The sequence below is a fragment of the Macrobrachium nipponense genome, chromosome 13, assembly GCF_015104395.2.
Source record: "Macrobrachium nipponense isolate FS-2020 chromosome 13, ASM1510439v2, whole genome shotgun sequence".
Lineage (NCBI taxonomy): Eukaryota > Metazoa > Arthropoda > Malacostraca > Decapoda > Palaemonidae > Macrobrachium > Macrobrachium nipponense.
The window spans coordinates 62,219,379-62,227,858 of record NC_087206.1 but is presented as its reverse complement, the minus strand read 5'-3'; the positions used below and the strand labels follow the sequence as shown (position 1 = coordinate 62,227,858).

The 8,480-nt window shown below is 42.0% G+C and overlaps 1 protein-coding gene across 3 annotated transcripts in view; it reads left to right on the top strand.

Annotated features, from left to right (window-relative positions):
- Positions 1 to 8,480, top strand: part of LOC135225848 (Kv channel-interacting protein 4-like) — a 790,651-nt gene that overhangs the window by 780,670 nt on the left and 1,501 nt on the right. The gene's annotated exons all lie outside the window — the stretch shown is intronic.

Genomic DNA, 8,480 nt, shown 5'->3' with positions numbered 1-8,480 from the left:
CAGAGCATGTCTTATTTAGTATTTATCTCTCGTAAAGTTTCATAGGATATAGTTGATAACGGTTTGTTTAGGTGTTTCCTGTTATATCAAATTATATATATAACCTCTCCCTCCCAAAAGGAGTTGAGCCGTAGAAAAATCAAGAAAATGGTCATATCCATAATCGCACTGTTACTGCTTAATATTTATATCTTTCATTTTCTCTGTTTATCTCTCTAGCTATGTGTTGACCTTTTGTGTGTAATACTATAAATAAACCCTGCTATTACTGTATCTAGCACGCAGTATAGTTGCTAGTGACAGAGAGGCAGACAGAGACCCGAAGGCTACTACTACTTCCCTGACCTCTGACACTTCCAACTCGCGATGATTTTGTTGATCGTTCTTGGGAGTCAATATTGACTTCGTAATCCCAAAGATCCACGGATAACAAACAAGACCAGAGGTCGTGGGTGGCTACGTTGGGATTGCTTCTCGGAGTAAACTTGGGTCCTGGTATATATGAGAAGTAATTAACGTCTACGTATTGTAGCGCCTACTTACTGGTTTTCACAGGTTCTCCTTCGTTTCTGAGGTATTTCATCAGTTCGTACTCGTGTCTGTTTAGTTCCCAGGTTTTCAGGAGTCAGATTGAACTCGCGTTTGCCTGCGTCAGTAGTTCAGCTTTGCTGACTAGAGGTTTTCCACGTTCTGATATTTGTTTTAACATTATCATGGTTTTTCTGGCAATATCAGTCCCTGTATTTTCTGTCCCCATAAACTTGTAACACTATTCATACATGATTTTTTTCCCATAACAAGAATACCAAACATCGACCATCGAAAGGAACTATAGTTTGTCGTTCAGTGCTTTTCCATCTGTCGAGACTTACGTAGTTCCATTCTTTAAAGAGAAAGCGATCTTAATTAGAGAAAACTCAACATCCTTGTCGTGTTTCCAGTAAAAATGGAAAAGCATTTTTTATCCTTTGCAAGTAAAATCCGAGGCAGCTGTATAGCAGATCACACTCCCCTATTGAGGTCTGACCTGCGGGATCTATGTCTTGTTGTTCATTTGGAAGGTCACACCCTTTGTCTCCTTTTTTTCAATATTTCCTCAAATCGTTTACACTGTCCTTGCTCCTATTGCTTTGCCCAAATATAATCCGTGTAATTTCTGTTTGACAGGTCCGTAGGGGTTTTTTTTCCAAAGAAAACGATAATGTAATTTGAAGTAATTAGCTGATGAAGTGGCCCTGGTATTTTATTGCATATTCTCTTTCAATTGATCCCTAGTTTCTACATCAGCACCTTTTTTAAACATATCCAGAATTAGCTTCTTCCAAGCAAGGGTTCAGGATGGTACATGATGACCTTACGATTAGGAGTAACTGTTCTGGGTTCTCTATTCTTGACGCCTGTGTTGAAGGGTAAGCTGTATTAAAGCATTACGTATTCGATTATCAACCCATTTTCCCCCTTGAAAAAGGTGTTTGGAGTTTGCGTCAACCTTCTATTTCGCTTTCCTACCACCAGGTGTCTATCTCTCTTATGAGTCAAACGTCTTAACCTGTGGAACATTCCCACCCAAAGCAGTATTTCTCCCTTTTCGCGTCTTTCAGTAAAATATTCTGATAGATTGGATTTTTCTCTCCTTTTCGAATTTTCTTGGTTGTAGCGAGGATGACTGTGAGGTTCATTTATAATCTGTACGGTGCTATTTATCATCGGTAAAGCCTACGTTGCAATTCAATGTCTCTCTCTCTCTCTCTCTCTCTCTCTCTCTCTCTCTCTCTCTCTCTCTCTCTCTCTCTCCATCATCAATCATCTGATCGATTCATTTTGTGCATTATACACTTAAGTACGTGTGGGCGAATGAATAGGTCTTAGAACGGTTAATCACTTAAAACTATTGCTGACATAATGATGCCAAGAATAGAATACAGAATTTAGGCCAAAGGCTAAGCGCTAGGACTTAAGAGGTCATTCGGCGCTGAAAGGGAAATAGACAGGAAAAAAGGTTAGACAGGTGTAACAGGAGGAAAACCTCGCAGTTGCTTTGTGCATCGGTTGTTGGGAGACGGTGGAAACTAAGATGGAGGTCAGAAAATATGAACGGAGGTAAAGTAAAAGGAACGAAAGCGGTTGCAGCAATGGGCCGAGGGAACGCTTCACGGAACCTTAAGTAATGCCTAAGTGCACCACATGAAGTGCACTGCGCTAAGTAATGATGGAGAATATCCCAATACCTTACGCAATTAAATTCCTACTTCGCGGCCAATTATTAGTGTCAGTGAGGCGGTATTGCATTTATTCCAAATGCAAGTACATATATCTGGTATTACAATAACAAGATGTGCTAAGAGCTACTACAAAAGGGTGTGACAACCGGCAGGTATTGTGTAATGAGCGTAAATACACGTTCCTAAGTACGTATCTCGTTACCATGGTAACCTCTAGGAAATAGAGAGGCGATACGCCTGAGGTGGAAGTACTCTGATACGCGACAAACAATACAGTCGACTGACAGATTGATAAAGCGAATATCAAGTTAATTACCCGGGAAGGCAAGTGATAATATATACCTCTCCTAAGAATTGTTTCATACTGCAAGTGAAACTGCGACGTTTTCCTCCTGTTGCGCCTTTTAGACCTCTTTTGCATTGTTTTTCTATCAACACTTGAATGACATCGTAGGTCCCAGCGCTTGGCCTCTGATCGAGTTCTGTATTCATCTCATCATCTCATCTCCATATGCGGCACGAGTCATGTTATCTTCACCTCCACATCCTGTCATAATCGTCTAGTCTTTCCATTTCATATCCTGCCCTAAGCATCTCGTATTTTCCTCTTCTCATCACGTCTTGATCATCTTTCTTATTCCTATATAACCTGTCCTAATCATCTCATCTCTCTCTCTCTCTCTCTCTCTCTCAACATTCCGTCATATTCATCATGTATTTCCTTTCCCCGTCATAATCATCATGTATATCCTTTCCATATCCAGCCCTGGTCATCTCGTTTTTCCCCCTCTCCACATCCTGTCATAATCGTCTTTTGTCTTAAATTGTCTCTGTTTCCTTGTAGTTGCTAAAAAGTTCCCCTTCCCTCTTTTGTATTCTCGCCTTTTTTGTCATCCGCCTTCTCTTCAAGTCACAACGGCAATTAAATTTTCCTGTGCTTCATTGATTTTCAGTATCTAGTGTTAGGGCTTTTAACTTTTAGCAAAGATTTTTCTGAAACCTGTCAACAATTTTCGGTGTCCAAAATGTTCCTGGATAAAGTTTAGGATTGTGCACGTCCTTTATCCACCATTATTTGCCGTTTTCATTTTAGATTTCAGCTTCAGTTCCTTTGGAGATGTAAAGGTTACCTGAAAAGTTCTTTAATAGGGTGGTATATTACGTTAATTGCTTCTAACAGATTACCACTTTAAGGTCTATTACTATACTGTCTTTTACTTGTGATTTCAATGATCTTAGAGGAAAAGCCAAGTTATTGTAGTCCCTTATACATGGTCATATTTTTAATATTTACCCAGTTTTAAATTTGTCTTCGTATTACTCGACATCCTTTTCCTTTCAGAGGTAACTTTAAACTTATTTTACCAAATATTTTTAATCAAATGACCCTTCCCATGTACCTTAGGGTTTAAGTATTGTATGAGCAGATTAGATTGAATTTTTAACCACGATTACTTTCGTCATAAACCATATTTATTCGCGTAACAAATTAAAATTATATGCCCTCCCCTCTTCTTTCATGTATGGTTGTTTGACCCTTGTTCTTGTGGAACTCGTGTCCAATTCTTTTCCAACGTCCTCTTTCCGAGACTACTTACTTTGTCATTTGCCTTAAATATGTCATTTTTTCACGTTTATCTGGCACCTTTTTCATATGAATTGCTAACCCTTTATACCAGCCTTCTCTGTGTTCTTTCTCGTCTTAATTCTTCAGTTTTTGAACTTTTAAAAACGTATTCGTCAGTATACTCAACACACTTTGTCCTACAATTGTTTACCTTTTTTGTTCTTAAAACAGATATTTCATATCTTTTGTGTGCTATTTTTTTCTTTTGCTTTAATCCCATTTTCCATCCCTTCTTTGGGTCCATGTTCGTCTTTGTATGCATGCTATTCCTTTTAATGTTAAGACCCTGCTCTCTTGACTCTTTGAAGGCATTTATTTTCTTAAGAATACCCTCTTCTCTGACTTAACTTCAACTTTATATCTTCTGATAAACATGTCATTTTTTTATTTCCCAAGGTTCACCTTTCACTTGATATCCCATAGCTTCGACAGTTTCCATTCATTGCAGCCTTCCTTTTTACTTTCTTCTCAATTCCCTTTTTACTTTGTTCTCAATTAATTTCATACTTTAACTTCTAAAACCTCCCCTATTTAGACGGTTTAGGTTGCTCTCATTTTTCGTGGTTCTTCTCTCCTCCTCTACTCTGAGCAGCCATTAAGTTAATGTTGCTGTCCTCAGAATGGGAGACTAGGATTTGTTTCAATCAACTTTTGTGTTTGTTGGTTGGTTCTCTTACTCTTTGTCCTACTCCAGGGTGGGTCTTGTCACCCTCTCACTATGGTGGTTCTCTCTCTCTCTCTGCATGAGAACCGACCAAAAGAACAAGAGTCAAGAAGAGGACATGAACCGAGTAGCTCCATGAAAGTCGATATGACAATAACTATCCAGCCCAACCAATAGTTGGAGAACAAAGAAGCAAGATGTGTAGAGCAAGGAAGGTAGCCACTTAATAGTAGAACAGCAGTAAAGCCGAGAAGAGAATGACAGTCTTATACAAAAGCTGATTAAATGAAAGTTGAGGCAGGCCCTCAGTCTTCCTTTAGGTCTGATGCTGCCGAGCAGCATTATGTTCCCAGGTGTTTTTCTATTCAGTTTACTATAGTCACAACTCAACTTTCATGATGTTTGTGACATTCCATACTGGCTCTTGTGCTGTTAGTGGGCTTCAACCCCACTGTCTAAGTCTTTTGTGCTGTCAGATGACTTTTCTCTCTCTGCTTCCCTGCTGCTAGCTTATTTTCTTCTTCCCTCAGCTCCTCAGCTGGTAGTTTGCTTGGCATACCTACTGCATCTTATCTCTTGTTACTGGTTGGCTATCTTTTCTCAAGCTCTTATTCAGCTCTCTAGCCTGATTGATTCACTTTCATGTAGCTGGCTGCGTATTATACTGCGTATGTCCATGTCCTCTTTGGCTGTCTTCTCTGAATGCTGATTTGTTTTTACCTCTAAAATCATTACAGTGAATGGCCAATTTCCTCTTGGCTCATATTCTATGCTATGAGACTTTAGACTTTTTTTTAATGGTTTCCCATGCTGCTCTCACTTTCGTCGGTCTCCCAACTAGTGCTCCTAGTTAGATCTTGTGATGTTGGTTGACTCTCCTCATCTCTCATGCTGCTTTTCTGGTCCTCTCCTCCTCTCTCATGCTACTTTTCTGATCACTACCTCTCTACTCTTCTGCTTTTGGGGTCTTATCCTGTCAATGGCTCTCATGCTGCCCATGGGTTCTCATCCTTAGTTACCTTCCCATTTTGCTCTTATGCTAAGTAGTTGACTCTCCTCCTCTAAGCTCTCTCACAGCTGGTTGGTTCTTGTCATTCCATTAACATCGTGGGCTTGATCTTCCCACTTTTCATGCTAGTGGCAAATTGGTCCTAACAGCTGTAACACTGTTAGTATGGAGATTTCATCTTCAAATATTCATACTCCTTTCTTAATCTCTCGTCCTGCTTGTTGGGTCTCAACTTCTCTGTCAACAAAGATGTCTCTTCAGCTCTAGTACTACTACTTGCGGGCCATCAAATAATATAATTCTCATTATTCCAACTAGTCATCCTCCTCTTATTGACTCGCATGCTGCATGCTAGCCTCCTTTATTATTTCGTGTTTCTGGCTGGTCTTCCTCTCATCTTCTCCTTCCACTCTCATTCTGCCGCCTGCCCTCGTCCTATTTTCAGCTGCCATGCTGCTACCTGGCCATCCTCATTCTCAACTCTATTGTGCTGCTGGCTTTCCCTTTTTCTCTCTTACTAGTGCATGTTACTGGATGGTATTTGTCCTCTCTTCAGCACTTCTGCTGCTTGCTGACCCTCACCCTCTCAAAAGGTAGTTTGTTCTCTCCTCATTTATTGCACTGCTTGCTGCTCTTTGACCTCTTTTCAACTCTCGTGCTGTTCACTGGCCCACATCTTCTATTGTGTTTATTATTTTAAAAACATGGGTGACAAAAGAAAACAAAATGTTATATACAATTAGTTTATTTCACACGTTTCAACTTTTTAACCAAAACAAAGTACACTTAGTTTATTTCACATGTTTTAACTTTTTAACAACACCTTAGTAGCACAATTTAAAAACCATAAGCAATGAAAAAAAATTATAATGGGACTTCAATTTTCATTACAAAATATGCATGCTGCCTGGCACCCTTAACCTCTCTGTCTCGTGTTGCTTGGCTGGCCAGCAGAATGTCTTCAGCTCTCACGCTGCTGGAACACCCTTGGCATCTCCTTCAGCTTTTATGTTGCAGGCTAGCCCTTACTCTCTCTTTAGATCTGCTGCTTGCTGGAAGGTCCTCAGCATCGATTTGGCTGCTAGCTGGCTTACGTTTGGCCTTTATTCAGCTAGTGTGCTACTGGCTGATCCTTGGCCTCTTTCTTTTCCCCAGCTGGCCTCTCTTCTGCTGGATGACCTTCTGCTTCTCTTCACCTCTCATGCTGTGGCTGACCCTATGAGGAGTCTCTTCAGCTGTCCTCTGCCTCACTTCAGCTTTAATGCTGCTGGTTGGCCCGCAGCTCATGTTGCTGGCTGGTCATGACCCTCTCCACTACGCTGCTGTTGGGCTTCTTACTGGTTCTCATTCTTTCTTGAATTGCTATTCAGCTACTGGCTGGCCTTTGGCTGCTCTGCATCTCTGATACTTCCAGCTGATTCTTGGACTCCCTTTTCCCCAGCTACTGGCCGGCCTCTCCCCTGCTGGATTACCTTCTGCTTCTCTCTACACCTATCATGCAGTTGGCAGGGTCTCTTCAGCTCTCCTGCAGCTGAATGGTTATCTGCCTCACTTCAGCTGTTAAGCTGTTGGTTGGCCCTCAGCTCTTGCTCTTGTGTTGCTGGCTAGCCATAACCCTCTCCAGTGCTGTTGGACTTCTTACCAATTCTCATTCCTTCTTGAACTGCTGTTCTGCTACTGACTGACCCTTGGGTGCTCAGCACCTGTTGCTTCCGGCTGATCCTCTACCTCTCTTTTCCCCTTGCTGCTGGCTGACCCTCCGAGTCTCTTCAGCTCTCCAGCAGCTAGATGGTCCTCTGCCTCAATTCAGTTTTTATGCTGCTGGTTGGCCCTCAGCTCATGTTGCTGGCTGGTCATGACCCTCTCCACTACTGTTGAGCTTCTTACCAGTTCTCATTCTTTCTTGAACTGCTATTCTGCTGGTGACTAACCTCTAACCTCTTCAGCTCACCCACTACTGGGACTCTTGGCTGCTCAACTTCCAGTTGATCCTCGGCATCTCTCTCTTTTCCCCCTGCTACTGGCTGGCCTTTCTCCTGCTGGATGGCCATCTGCTTTTACCTCACTTCAGCTCTGATGCTGCTAGTTGGCCCTTGGCCTCTCTTCAACTTTCTTGCGCCAGGGTGGCCCTTATCCCCTCTTCACATTTGCTGATGTTTGGCCTTCATCCTCTCTTTAGTTCTCTTAGTGCTGGCTATCCCTTGGACTCTATTCCTCTCAGGCTGCTTGCTATCCCTCAGCCTCTCTGTTCAGCTCTCCTCCTGTTGGCTGGCCATTTGCCTTTTTCAGTTCTCCTAATACTAGGTAGATTTGGGCCTCTCTTCCAACCATATGCTAACTGGATTAAGGCCTCAATTCAGTTCTTATGCTGTTGGCAAGCCCTCAACCTGTCTTCTGCTTTCATGCTGCTGTCTTGCTATGCCCTAACCCTCCTCCTCTCAAGATTTCGTGCACACTTAACAAATTCAAGAGGTTGGCCGGACCTTGTACTGTTTTGCTCTAAAGCTGCTGGCTGGGTTCATCCTCGTTGTCAGCTCTCACACTACTGGTTGGCATTTTCCTCACCATATCCTCTTGTTAGCTTTCATGCTGCTGGTTGGCATTTGTTATTTTCCTCAGCTACCTCGCTGCTTGGTGACTTTCTTCTTTGTAATTCTCTTTCTACTAGTTGGTTCTTGTTGTCCCATCAGCTCTTCTTCCTTGAAATGCAATGTTGGTGCAGGTCGCCTTCCACTGTATGGGGTCATCTTATTTTCTAACATTTTTTGTGTACTAATGCCGATCATTGGTCTGCTTGGCCTAGCATTATCTCAGCTTGGTCTGTGGCTACCTTGCTGTAATAGTGGGTCTTCATACCTTCAATATTCACACTACTGGTTGGGTCTTATCCTCTTCTCTCATTCTCATTCTCATTTCCCTCATTATTTTCACAGTTCTTGTCTCATCCCCCCCCCCCCC